Source organism: Cucumis melo, chromosome 1, assembly GCF_025177605.1.
Source record: "Cucumis melo cultivar AY chromosome 1, USDA_Cmelo_AY_1.0, whole genome shotgun sequence".
NCBI classification, from domain to species: domain Eukaryota; kingdom Viridiplantae; phylum Streptophyta; class Magnoliopsida; order Cucurbitales; family Cucurbitaceae; genus Cucumis; species Cucumis melo.
Window position 1 is genome coordinate 3,714,532 of NC_066857.1, and position 15,732 is coordinate 3,730,263.

The 15,732-nt window shown below is 30.2% G+C and overlaps 1 long non-coding RNA gene across 1 annotated transcript; it reads right to left on the reverse strand.

Annotated features, from left to right (window-relative positions):
* Positions 1–2,501: 2,501 nt before the first annotated feature.
* LOC103495660 (uncharacterized) lies at positions 2,502–3,217 on the reverse strand. The gene is made up of 2 exons (XR_538895.3): positions 2,913–3,217; positions 2,502–2,770 (listed from the first exon to the last, which is right to left on the reverse strand). It is a non-coding gene; the product is annotated as an uncharacterized LOC103495660 (long non-coding RNA).
* Positions 3,218–15,732: the final 12,515 nt, after the last annotated feature.

Sequence of the window (15,732 nt, forward strand, 5' to 3'; positions counted from 1 at the left end):
GTGGTCGACGGTACAAGCACGTTCAAATTGAAAATTATGTCCAGTGATGGTGGATTAAATTTCTTTCCATTCTTTCGGCAATCATAAATAAACTCAATTCTAATTGATGATTAAAACTTCTCATACAAATGTTGTCAATTTTATTAAAATTTCAGTTACGAATGAAATCGTTAATGAGGTTGGGAACCTCTTTAAATTTAAGAAAAACATGCAGTGGAAACATTAAAAAATATTAATCATTCGTGTAAAATCACAAATTCTCAATCAAAGCTCTGATACCACATGTAAACTTTAGTTTCATGATTATACAATAAAACCCTAACATTGTATATAATGAAAAGTGCTAAGATCTTTGAAGTAGATAATTTTACACATTAAATTTAGTTAAAAAAACAACATACCTTGATCCTTGATCAATAATCTTATTGAGGAATTGTGTTTCTCTCACTTACCTTCCTTTAGGACTTAATATAGGTTTATTGATGGGAAAAATAAACTACTTAATAAGGCAGTGAGAGGACCAATAATCCTTAAGGTTTTATTTATAGACACCACCCATCATGGTGTTTAACTGAAGTATTACCAACCTAACGGACCTAATAAAATAATAGGCTCGAAAGAGATAAATAACATATAATGCAATTGGGTCACATTAATAATATATTTAAAATAAAACTAAACTGTCCTTCGGCTTTAAACTGTTTGATTGAGCAATTCACATGTTTCATGTATGTGCTCAACCCGACCTTACCATTATGATGTTGGAATTAATGTCCTAAAACTAATAGTTTGTAAATTACATTCAATAATGTGATTATTGAATTATTTATTAGTGAAATAAAATACTATATAATCTGGAATTCAATAAACTAAGGTTCCAATGCTATCTTGTAGACTTGAACTTTATGTAGAGACATAAATGTAGATTAAGTTTGAGTTCATAGCCTAAACAATCTATAGTATATGAATAAGGTTGAATGCTTTATTTTGGTAACACTATGGATGCGACCTACTTTGTACTTAGTACAAATGATGTGATCTTGAATCGTTCATGTAGAGACATGAAAAGTAGGAGTATTGTCCTATGTAATGAGTTTGCATAAGACCGGACCATTAAATAGTCACTTTTACGTTATAACACCGTTAATGATTAAAAGCTGACTATTTCTTTTAATTTGATGACTTAAATAACTTAACCTTAATTCTGAGCTAACTATAAACTACTGTTCACACGATATTATCCTTAGATCTGCATAGGTGAGGAAAACTTATCAGTGCTGACCGAATATGCTTCCCATTTCAAGGATAAGACTGGATGGATAGCTGGGGACAAAGGATGCAAGATGAAATTCACTCTTAACCTCATTAGAGTTAGTAGATAAGTTATTCCCTTATGCATCGAATCCAAGTCATGAACAAGGGGCCCCCTTCTTATTGGCCCGAGAGGGATTTGGTTTATAGGTTGAACCTTAAACAAGCGTTGTTCATTAGAGAATCAGTGGTACATAAGGACTCAGTCAGTAGATAAGTTGTTCCCTTATACATTGACCCAGTTGAAATTACGAACAACCTGTGAAGGGTTAACTTACTGATCATAGTTATATTAGGTAGACATAAATATATCTATAGTGCAACTATGAGACTTTAGTGGAATGACCCGTAAATTAATGAATATTGATTAGTTTGGTCTAAAAGAGTTTAGTCAATTAATGTCGGAACGTTGGAGCCCATGATCTATAGGTCCACTAGGTCCCTCTACTAGTTCATTATGGTCATAAAATTTAGAAAGGGTGATCAAATTTGAATAGTTCGAATTATTTTTCTAAAGTTTTTAAATTAAAAGATATTTAAGTTAGATTTAAATATCGAGAAATTCAAATAGAAATTTGGATTATTTCAAGTTGATTGATCGGATTTTGATATTATTATTTTAATATTAATTAATTAGATTAATTAGTATTAAATAATAAAATAATAAAAATTTTGATTTTTAGTTTTTTTAAATCAAATAAAATTTAAAATTAGAAATCAAATTCAATTTGATTTTCAAAGAGGTGAAGAGGTGAGATTTTTTCCGCCTCTTCCACCTCTTGGATTTTTTCAAAATTCTTTTCATAATTTACTTATATATCTTTTCAGGATGATGTTATTAGATGAAACTAAAGCGTTCTGTATCGATTTTTTTTTCGTCATGCTCGTTTTTCCATCATATGACTAAGTTTGTAGCAGTAGATACGGTTGATTATTCATTTAGTCTGTATTTGTATGATTCATCGAATTATTGAGATTCGGAATGACTTATCAAGTATAACAAGATCTACGACTGGTTCATACATGCATTATTTAAATTGAGCAATATTTTAATTTACTTAAAATTTATATCTCAACTCGAATTTTACTTAGAAGTTCTAAACACACCATCAATTTCAAGCATATGCATTTGTTCATCACCTAATTCTTTTTCCTATTTTAAGAAAGCATTTATTCATTACTTAAAAACATTAAACTGTAAACATATATTTTATACATATCAACTTGAGAAATCAAAGCCATTATTTGAAGCAACAAAACACGTTTATCTTGAGGTTTCTATATCAACCACGGTCTCACCAGCCAATCTAGCAGCACCGGACGCAACGACCGCGGACGCAGCTACAACAACCGGTGTTGCAACCATGGAGGCATTGTTGGAGGATTCTAGCGTGTCCTCCTCCATAACCATGGCGGTTGACATCGTCATCAAGTTCATCAGTTTCCATAATAGCTTCTTCTACACAAATATATAATATTGTTAAATCTCATTATTAGTATCAACATATATATGACGACACAAATGAAACGAGTAGAAGTAATAACTACAATATTGCAATATGTATCATCTAATAAAGGTGAGGAGATGAAGTAAAACTCACTGAAATTTACATCCCTAGCCGTAACTGTGTTTACATCCATTGAACAAAGGACGACGATGGCGAACAGAAGACCGAGGAGGATGAAAGGCTTGGAATTCATTTTTTCTTTGCAAATAGGAACAATGAAAAGTATTTGAAGATGGGATGTGGATGAGAATTAGTTTGGATTTCAAATGTATTTATAATAGGAGGACTGAAGAAGGTAACGCTGAAATAAGGATATGATGGGTAGGGCAGTAAAAGTTTCCTAATAATTACAATAATTTGTCGTTTTCTCATAATTTACTTTTGAAGATATGATCATAAAATTTTATTTTTAATTTTAGTACAAGTTAGGGGAGCCAACTATAATGAAACACAAGTAATTGGATGTTCGTTCAGTTTTGTATTTTTAATTTTAAATTTATAAGGTCTTATCTTGATATCTTAAAGTGTTTTTTATAATATAAAAACGACAATTACTTGTTTAGTAACTATTTATGTTTTTTTTTTTTATAAAAAAATAATAATAAATTTTGTTTGATAACTATTGTTGATCCTATGTATATTTATCCTCGAAAGGGCTTTCATTTTAACCATTTTCATGTATGCCTCTTTTCATATGTTTTCTAGATTATTATTTAATTTTAATGAAAGGGGTGTGTGATGTTCTAAAACTTTAAAATTTGTGTCAATTTAGTTGAGATACTTTAGTGTACCTACGAAATCATATTACGTATTTTTATAAAAAAATTTATATAAGCTAAGTTCAACTGTCATTTGAGTGTACTAATAACTATGAGGTTTATAGTTGTTCAATAATACACCTACTGTCCCCGTCCTATGAATTTATTCATTACTTAATTAGAGCCAACTAGTCTTCATTAATACTAAATGAAGCTTTAGGTACACCCAATTAATCTCAAGCCTATGCATTTATTTTCGTTACTTAACTTCTTTGCAGACTGTTCAAAGGTTTTTAGATCAACACAAGTAACTTAATTACATAGTTTTATAAAATTTAATGGTCAGTTCTGTTTGGATTTTTGTATGGTTGTTGGAAATTTGGAAGAGAGAATTGAGGAAAGAGAGCCTACTTGTGTTATTAGATATTTCTAATTCTTTGGTTTGATACACATGATAGGACATTTATACTAGTTGGCACTTGGCACTCCTAAATGTTTGGCTAGGATTTTGCCGACACATACTTCATATCTAATGGTTACAAATGACTCTCTAGAATATTCTTTACAATTACACTAATTTTTCTTATTTTCTACATACTTTTCCAATCTTCTCTAGATATTTCCTCAATCTTCTCTAAATATCTCCTATAATTGATTTTTCTCTAGTAATTATCTAAAAATTGGACTTTTATTTGGGCTAGGCCCAAATATTGTTAACCCAAAATCAAGTTTATATCAGAGGAAACCGTGAAAATAGTAAATATGAGAATAGAAAATAGAAAAATAGCAAATTGTTATTATTATTTTTTTTATGGCAAAACTAACTATCATAAATATTTTTCAATTTTTTTGGCCCGAAATTACTCCTCCACAGATGACAATTGTCCATATACAAATACAATGTATTTGCTGAGATAAAAAAATCAAACAAAATACCACATATCTTAAATACAGTGTATTTGTAAACGCATTCACTTATGATAATTATTAACTAAATCAAAAAATTATTATATTTTTTTCAACAATCCTTAAACATATTCAATTAGTTTTAACATCCCCTAATTATCATGATAAAAATCAACAAATTAACGAAAAATAACTTCAAATATTCAATTTTTTATTTTTCGAATTATAGATTCAAAATTGAATCCCTCCCTCAAATCATGTAAGAGATAATCAATAATTAATTATTATAATAAAAATTAAGAAATTAACAAAAAAGAATTTCAATTTTTCAATTTTTTCCTTTTTAGAATTATTGATTCAAAATTGAATCACTCCCTAAAATCATGTCAAAGATAATGCAATAATTAATTATTAGGATAAACATTAAGAAGTTAATGAAAAAGAATTTAAAAGATTTAATTTTTTACGCACCACATATTAATCCTTCCCTAAAATCATGGCAAATATAATACAAATAATTATCTTTGTAAATTAGTTAAGTTTAAATTCAAAATTCAACCCCTCCCTAAAATCATGCCAAACACAATGCCATAATTAATTATTGTGATAATAATTAAGAAATTAAAGAAAAATAAATTAAGATTCAATTTGAAGCAACGGCGGAAAGCGATCTTAACAATCAACTAAAACGGAGAAAAAAACCGACATGGCCGCGCGAACAAAGATTTGAAGGATATTGATTTGAGGAAAGAACGGAGGAAATAACTAAGATTTGAGAAAAGAACGGAGGAAAGGATATTGATTTGAGGAAAGAACAACATCATTTTTTGTTTCTAAATTATTTACCAAAAGAACACACATAATAAATTAAGTTTACATTTTCTTAATTTTAACATTTTTATTTTCTAAATTATTTATGAAAAATCATTAATTTTGCATTCCTAAGATTATGTCATATCGATGTATTTGTTGAGATAAAAAAATCAAACAAAATATTACATATGACGAATAGAGTGTATTTGTAAACAATAATTATTAACTAAATAAAAAAAATTATTATACTGTTTGAACAATTCCTAAAGATATGCCATTAGTTTTAACATCTCCTAACTATTAGGATACAAAATACAGTATATATTAATTTTAGATTCTTAAGTTGAATTCCTAAAATTATGTCAAAGACAGTGTACAATCCATTAATTTTAGATAATTTTAGATAATTTATTTTGTCGGGTGTTAAAGTTATTTAAGTTTGGAAAGGAAAAGAAGAAGAAAAAAAAGATATAATATGAATTATATCATCATCATCATCATCATCATCATCATCATCATAATTATACATTTTTTTAAAACCCTAAATTCATTATCATCTTCTTCATCTCAGCCGCAACCCCCAACTCTCATCATCATCTTCTTCTTCTTCTTCAAAATCACACGGCCACCGCCGCCCCTACCTCTCTTCTCTCCACCAAGATCTCCAGCGACAATCTCCCTCCATTTGTCGAAGCCGCCACCGCCACTTTAGTTCTCCATCAAGTTTTTGTTCGTCGTTAGCCCAAGCCGCCACACCTCGAGCCGCTCCCCTTTCCGTCAGCCATCTCCTCTGCGTCCCGACGTCCGAATCTGAAGCGAGTGGATTGTGTCTGCTCCAATCGGTGTTTGTCCACGAAGCTTCGATCTTCATTGCATGTCGCATCTCCACGAACCCAGTCGCCGCTGTCACGATCTCTCATTCGCATGGAGCTTGTTGCATCATCCATTCTTCTCCGTAGCACGCTGCCGCACCAGGGCGTGCTCTCCTCGCCATGGAAGAAGCCTCCGTCCTTGAGTAGTCATGTCCTAAGTGTGGGTGCATAGTTTGTATTAATTATAGGCTATTTGCGGATGTGGGTGCATAGTTTGTATTAATTATAGGGTATTTGTGGATTCTATTACAAATGTATTTAGAAATCACATTTCTCAATTAGGTAAGGGGCATTTGAGGCATTGTTTTTCCATTTATTATTTTAAAATTTTCTATTTTGTTATTTTGTCAATTTAAAAATAAAATTGTCATTTATCCGAAGTAAATCTCTAATTTTACTATTCTTCTTGTTAGCCCTTTATATTTCTAACAAGTTCCAATCACAACAAAGAAAACTTACATAGTTTTAAACTTTTGCAGGATTATAAAAGGATGGTGGCCGAATAGAGAGTAAGATCGAAACAACGCTAAAACATATCGAGAATAAAAATAATGAAAAAATTGGAGAGAATAACACACAAATTAAGGTAAAAACCAGGGCAATGACAGAAGAACTTAACTATATAAAATAGGAGTAACAAACTTTTTTATCATATAAGAACTCAATGATGGAGTGTTATACTAGATAACATCTTTACTCACAAATGTAAATTGGTATACCCCATAGTTATTTTAAAATAATATGGCACGAAATCCGATGTTAGTTTATATTTCTAAAATCAGGTTAGAAATTTTTAGGTTTCATCACGTTAAGTTCGGTATCCCTAACATGATGTCAGGAGTCAAGATTCGAAAATTAGGCATTCGTGAAATCAGATCAACGCTTGACTCATGACATCATGCTTACATAATTCCCCTTATCACGGGTCATGGTGAATTAGTCAAGAGAAAGTCAAAGTGTGCCACTCACGATATGAAGTGCCATCGAACTAGGGATGAGAATGTCATCCCGACCTAGAGGTCAATCATTAATGAAGAAAAGATGCTTATGACGTCAGAAAAAGGTTATAAAACATGATAAATTTGCTAAGGGCGGGTTAAAATTCTCAAGCGTGCCTTTGCGAAAGGGTCATTCATACAATTTTCCCTATAAATAATCACATTATAACTTATAATTGAACGTTTAAGTGAACTTAAAAAATAGTCACATTATAATTTATATTGAACATTTAAGTGAACCAAATAAAGATTTGTGCAGCAAAGATGATTTCAAATATGATATTTCGAAATAGGCAAAAATAACAGAACTTGTTAAAAACATCCATATTTTTAAACAATATAATATTAGCTCAATATTAGCTCAGGACACTTTTCAATATTTTTAAGGAAGTTTTTTTAATATTAAACGTAGCGAATATAATATTTAGAAAGTCAATTCAAATACACTAGTCTATTGCTGGATTAATTTAAGTTACTTTTAAACTTCTAACTTTTTTGAAAAAATAAGATATGAGATGAATAAGCATGTGAATTTAGACATCTTCATTAGCTGGAATACCTCATTAGCACAATCATCATCCCATTCAAATTATATTCATTAATATATAATAGGGAAGATGCAAGACGATCTCCAGAAAAAACTAGATATGATCCCAAAAGAAAGAACAAAACCCATCAATTAAAAGAAAGCATATCTTGTTTTGCCCCAGCCCTACTTCATGTGAAATGTGAAGGGCTCTAATTATAGTAGTAGGTGTTCAGTTAAACCTACGTACAATATTATTATTTGTTACAACGTTTATCATTTTATTTACTCATTTACTTATTTACTCATTAACTTTCTTTTTGATGATATGGTGTTATTAGTTTACTTTCTACCTAGACTAAAATAATTTATACCAAAAAACTATTATATATTTCAATCTAACAAGTTTGCACATTCACAAACTGCTATAACCTACAAACTAATATAGTTTGCACATTCACTAACTACTATAACCAACAAACTAGTATAATTTATTGACCATAACAACCAATTCAATACTCCAAATTAAATCTTCCCCTAATCCCAAACTTGAACAAATGTATCGATTAATACAATTAAATTTTTTATTTATTATCTATGCTAAATATTTCCCACACGTACCCAAAAAATATTACATGTTACTTATTTAAGAAGTTTTATTTATTTATTTATTTATTTATTTATTTATTTATTTATTTATTTATTATTATTATTGGTGAATAAAATTATTGCTGATATTTATATAATGTCACATGGCTATATAAAGTCACATGGTCTTGAATATGAAAGGCTAACCTTTAAATTTGAACATTCCATTATTTATGGTTTTTGATGAAAAAAAATCAAGCTATTCAATGTGCCTTTGCCAAAAAAAATTAATAAAAAATAGGGAAAAATATTTGGCCATAGGAACTAATGTCCACCATTACATTATATTAATTCTGCATCAATACATTCAATAACATTAGCTCTATTTCTAGCTCAGTGAAACGCAACTTGAAATAGGAGAGAAAAGTGATCATGAATAGAGATGAAGTTAAAAAAAGTCTTTAGAATTTTTATCTAGAGGTGCGAAATCATACCTAGTATGAAAAATTGTGTAATTGTGGGTTCAAATCAGAAGTATACAAATTGTGAAATTTTGAAGTTTTTTGTTTAGATACGAGACTTTCAAACTTCTTAAGTCAAACAAACTGACTCCACTTTTTCAAACTCTTGATCCTAACTATATATTATTTTAGGGTTTTACATTTGTGACTTCATTAGCATAGTTGCAACATTGGATGCATCGACCACCACGATTGAAACCACAGCAACCATGTGAGCAACCATCTCCACCTCCACCTCTACCGTACCCACCGCATCTATTGTAATTTCCGCAGCCAGGGGTGTCCGCGGAGCTGCCATGTCCGTCATGTAAAAGGTCTCTTGTTGCCACTTTTGAGGACAGGACAAGAACGACTATGATAGAGAAAACAAGAGTCGTCACAAAAGGAAAATGCCTGGAGTTGGAATGGTTCATTTTTTAAGTTTCTTTTCTTTCTAGTAATTAACTTGTAATTTGGAGAGGGAATGAGAAGATTTTGCACCCCTCTTCGTTCGATTTTATAGGCACAAATAATAGACAAAAGTAGCTCCATTTCAAATATGGCAACTAAAACTAAACCCATTCAAATTTCCTTTTCTCTTTTTTTTTTAAGTCAACCATGTGAGAGTGATGGATTCGTGCATCGAAAGGACATATATATTGGAGCTAAACCATGGCTTAAATTGACATTTCAATGAAAAATAGGATGAATGGAAAAAAGAAATCCTTTTAGTGCTTAAAATTAAAAATACAAATAATATTTAAGTGTAGTTGTAAGATTGTTGAACTTTATTTTCTATCCAACTCCAACCACACCTCACTTAGGGAAAAAAAATTAGAAGAAAAATAGGTTTACCAAACTATACATATGCAGATACATATAGTTACATATTTTCACATACTCCTTTCTTCTTCTTCTTCTTTTTTTTTCTTTTTAAAATATATATATATATATATATATATATATATATATATATATATATATAAAACCTTTCCTCGAAGTGGGTTGGGCGAAATTCTTATTATGATTTATGTCATTTCGTCGGGGTAGCTTTCAATTCTTCTGTTAAATGGTCTTTAGTCTGCCAAGTTCACTTAACAAATCAAATAATACAAAATGAACATACATTGATAGGTGAATTCAAGGTATGCTCTTTTTTTTGCAACCCAAAATAAAAATCAAAAATTATTTTTATAAGTAATAAGCATTATGATTGAATAATGGAGTAAAATAATGTATACAAGTGTGACTTGAAGATGCAGTTAAGTATCCTTATAAAATATTTTAAAAGCAAAATTAAAATTGAAAAAGAACCAAATAATTCTCTTCTTTCCTAACTCTATTTCTATTATAACCTCAAGTATAATGTTCAACTTGCCAAGAAAAAGTTTATCTGATAGGGCTATCGTAAACTTACAGTCTAGGATATTTGATAGTATAAAGTTTTATCTTAAAAGCAATTGACATTGAGATGAGTAACTATCTATTTTATAAGAAGTGTGAATCCAATCCATTTGTTTTTTCAATGTGGGATTTGATGGAAATCGATACATGTACGGTAGAAAAAGATTTACTCTAATTCCATCTAAACTAAATTAGAGATTAACATGTATTAACTATCCTAAATTAAACGAAATTAGGGTTAATAAAAAATGTTGTACCTTTGAAGCTTTTGAAAATCCTTGATATCTCTTCACGAACTCGAATTGAGGACCACCACTAGTAATAACTTGTTATATATTCTCTAGACTTAGAATCGGATTGTGGGACCCAATTAGTGAAAGAAAATGAGAGAGATGGAAAATGGAGGTGAGGTTTTGGTTTGAGATTTGGGAGAGAAAAAATTAATTTGGCATAGTTTTGTAAAAATAAAAATTATAAAAATTTCAAAAGTTTTTCTATATTTGAATAAATGACTTTAAATAACCTAATTACATGCAATTATTGCTTGTAATTAGTTCACTCAAATTCAACACCTCACTTTCCACCTACAAATAGTAGAATTAGTCACCATTCCAATTTTTCTTAGTGGACTTAGTGTCATCACCATGAGTTTTCAATTAGCCTACTAAGAGTTAGTGGGATTATCCAACAAAATGTTGGATTTGCCACTAACTTTAGTCAAGAGGCAAAATAGTCATTTGATTGTTCTAATTGAAGTCAAACTTTAACTTTTTAAGTCAAAAGTCAATATTTTTACTTTTTACCATTTTGTCCGTCTTGACTAATTTCGACCTTTTGAGCATGAATCCACATTCATTTTTTCAAAATTGAAATCACATTTGAATATAAAATTGGTCAAAGTTTGACGTTTCAAAGTCAAAAGTGAACATTTTGACTTTTCACAACTTTTGACCATTTCCATCAATTCCGAGCTTCCGAATATAAATTTGTATTCATATTTTAAATATTTAAATCACATTTAAACATAAAGCTCTATATTAAACTAATAACCAACGACTATATCACATATGTTCGTCTGTTTCTCTATTTTTACCTAATTCGAACAATTCGAATTGTTCCATTATATTGTTCTAAGTTAGTTCCATATGAGCTAACAATGGAACCTAATGAACCAATTGATCATGTGGTCAAACCACCCAAGATTAACTAGCTAAACCCTTTTAGATCGAGCTAACCAACATTTGTTAACTAACAGGTCATTCCACTAAAGTCTCATAGTTGCACTCCCCTCATTATAGATATTTTTCAGTCCATCTGATATAACCATTATTAGTAAGTTAATCATTCACAGGTTGCTCGTAATCTCGCTTGGGTCAAAATACCATTTTACCCCCGAGATTACATCTTGTTCCTTAAGTCTCACTAATCCGCTATTGAATAATTGGTTTAAGGTTCAACCTATAAATCGAATCCCTCTCAGGCCAATGAAAGGATGGGGCCCCTTGTTCAATACTTGGATTCAGTCTTTAAGGGAACAACCTATCTACTAACTATAAAACAGATAGAAGTAAATTTCATCTTGCACCTTATGTCCCTAGCAATCCACCTTGTCTTACCCCTAAAATGGGAGGCTTATTGGCCTAGCGCTGATGAGCTACCCTCACCTATGCAGATCTAAGGATAATTTCGTTTTACAGAAGTTCATAGTTAGCTCAGGATTAAGATTAAGTTACCTATGTCTTTAAAAAACAAAATAGTTAGTTTTATATAGTCAACGGTGTTATAACTTAAAAATTACTATTTCATGGTTTCAGTCTTATGTAAACTCTTTACATAGGATGTCTCTATTTTCATGTCTCTACATGAACAACTTAGGATCACATCGTTTGTACTAACTACATAGTATACCGCATCCATAATGTTCTCAGAATATGGCGCCCAACCTTATTCATACACTATAGACGGTTTGGGCTATATACTCGAACTTGATCCACGTTTATGTCTCTACATAAAGTTCAAGTCTACACTAGATAGCCTCGGGACCTAAGTTCAATAAATTCAATATTATAGTATTCTAATTTCACTAATAAGTCCTTAATAAACATTTTATTGAATAGAATATAATTTAAACCACAAACTACATGTTTTAGGACATAAATTCAAACAGGATTCTTAATCATTGATCGTATTTTGACTTCATTTTATTGGATCAAATACCCTTTTGGGCTTTATGGGCTCTGATACCATATTTGATAGTATGAGGTCTCATCTCAAAACTAATAGGTAACAAGAGGAGTAACACATCTAACTTATAAGAAGTGTTAGTCCCTTGGTTTTTTCAATGTGTGATTCTCAATATCTCAACATAGTATAAGAAAAAAAATGATATTTCCTTGGAGAAAGCTACAATAATAGGTAGTGGAGAATATGCTTACTAGTTTGTAATGTGGTCCATTTTCATAAATGTAACAAAACCTCAAAATGTTTACGACCCATGTAACAAGAACGAAAAGCTCATGACAAGCCGGTAAAATATTTTCATAAATTTCATATTTGCCTTTGATATTTCGAATGATTCATCTGTCATCAGGTGTCCAAGACGACGTGAAGCACCCGACGTCCTTAAAATGGGCTAGTTTTAAAACAAAATAGGAATCGCCACCAATCTTTTTTATGATGTGATTGGACACCGGAATAAAGTAAACAATTTTCAATAAATAAAAAAATGGTTTACGAAAACTACAGTTGAGTTTGGGAATCATTTGTGTATGAGGAAGGTGTTAGCACCCCACAACACCCGTTTAGAAAATGATGACCAAATTCCAAATCTTCAATTGAAAATATTCTTTAATTTCTTTAAAAACTAGTGTTTTATTTTACCCCTCATTACAACAATATTTGAAGCAATGATCTCATAAAACTAGTGTCTTATTTTACCCCTCATTACAACAATATTTGAAACAATGATCTCATAAAATAAGTGAAATCATTCCATCAATTAGACTATGTTGAATAAAGTCTTCTCATCTCAAGAAAGTGAGAAATTAGTACAATTTCTCAAAATCCGTTATAGGAATAGCCTTCTAATAAAGAGATTTTTTAAAACATTAATTAAAAATCATTTTTTCTTGGGATCAAATCTTGCACTCCCAAAGATGTGATCCCTCACCTCAAGAATTCTAGAAAATCGGACTCCCAAATTTTCTAGGGAAAACGGTATAAGTTATTAGAAAAGATTGATTAAGAAACCTTATAAAATCATATATTAAATTTTGAACGTTTGAGAAAATACAAAAAGTTATAACTTTAAAAGAAAAAAATTCTAAATGATTTAAAAAAAAAAGTTTTGTGAAAGATCTTAAAACTTGGAGAATTTTAAATTAGAAGGATTTTAAAACATTGAGAATTTAAATTAGAAAGAGTTGAAAATTTTAAATAGAAAACAAAATGAGGCTTAATATGAGAATTAGATAAGTAGAAACAAGAGTAAAGAATCATCATAATAAATTATGCAAACATAAAATAACATATTGAGGTTGTAATAAAAACATATTGGAGATCGATCTCGAACTTCCAAAGAATCGATTTATTCACCTCAAGAATTCTAAGAAATCAGACTCTTAAATTTCTTAAATTCCATCGTCAGATGTTTTTTCTAAAGAAAAATAATTTAAAATGTTAACAAAATTAAAAATTATTAACAATAACATATTAATTTGACTACAAAAGAGGGAAAAACAAAATATTAAATGACATATAAAAGACAAGAACATATTAAAGAAGCAATAATCAACATGAAAAAATATTAAAGAAGCAATAAATAATGTTATAAAAACAAAAAATGGAATAAAAATGCTAATAAAAAAGAAAAGTAAAGATACAATATATAGAGTGAAACTTACCTAAATGTAACAAAATTGTAAACTATTTACGGTCCATATAACAAGTCCATTAAGACAAATTATTTTTTCAGAATTCCTTATTTGCCCTTAATCTTTTATAACAATCTTTCAAATATGATTTTCTTCTTCTTCCCGAGTTTTTCACGATTGTCGTTTCCCAATTATTCATCTCATCTTTTATATATCTTTCGTCTTGATCATTCGAGCTATTTCGAGTTATTTTTCGAAATTTTCAACAACATTCGCAATGATATCCATCATCTTCGATAACATCGTTTCTCTTATTGTCATCTTGGACAATCAAGATCATGTATATTACTCTCTTAATATCATCTTCGTTATTTTTGTTTTGGTGAGTATTCTAAATATCGTTTTCCTTTGAACTATTTAGTTGATTATAAAATTTCGTTCAACATTATATATTTCGGCGTGAAGAATAAATGTTTAGCATATGTAGGTATTACTGTAAGACATCCTGTATTTGGTTATGAAGATCGTTGAAGGTTTTGATTACTATTGTTCACACGAGATTTCTGGAGAAATTTGATTCGTGGAGTTGAACTTGTGTTGATGTTGTATTTATGTTGATTTGATGTTATGTGGTTCGATCTCTAGAATTTGATCCTCTGATTCTCTCTCGGCTGGATGTTTACGCTTGATTTGAGGAAGCGAAGCACGTGATGTTCTTGAAGTTGTAGTCTTGGAAGAAAGCTTGTAACTTCGAAGAAGCTTCAATCTTCGAGGGTGTTCTTGAAGTTGAAGACTTGGAAGAAAGCTTGGATCTTCAAAGAAGCTTCAATCTTCGAAGGTGTTCTTGAAGTTGAAGACTTGGAAGAAAGCTTGTATCTTTAAAGGAGCTTCAATCTTCAAAGGTGTTCTTGAAGTTGAAGACTTGGAAGAAACCTTGGATCTTCAAAGGAGCAAATTTTCGAAGGTGTTCTTGAAGTTGGAGACTTGGAAGAAAGCTTATATCTTCAAAGGAGCTTCAATCTTCGAGGATGGTCGACTTCAGGAGTTGAGAAGGCTTCTATCTCTTAGGAGAATTCTCTCTAAACCTTCTGGAGTCAAAAATTTCCAACCCCCACAAATGAAGAGAACTCCTCTATTTGTAAAGTTCCCTGGTGGGCTTTTGTGTACTTGAGCCTGTTCTGGTCCATGGACCATACCCATGGGCTCAATCACATGGATTTGGGTCATATTTTAATTTAGGCTAAATTAAGTTTATTTTTGGACTCAATTGAGTTTTAGCCTAACTAAATAATATTTAATTGAACCAAAATAATTAATCTGACCCAATTGTCATATTAAAGACACCTGACATCATTAGAATTGTTCAATTTGTCTTTAAATTTAATTTGTGATTAGTCCAAAATTTCTTATTCAACAACTGTTTATGTTGATTTAAGAATTTATATTTCAGTATGAATGTCATTTGAGTTTTTTGTTGTTTGTAAGAATTTAAGGGTTTTTTTTTCGTTTTGAACTTTTAAGAATCACTGTAAGATGTGTATATCATTATGAAGATCGATAGTTTGAAGTTTTTCAATAAAATATTCATTGAATTACTTGATCGTTTACCTCTATCAACATGATTGTTTAACAATATACATACGATCGTTTTGTTATATGAACATGATCGTTCATCT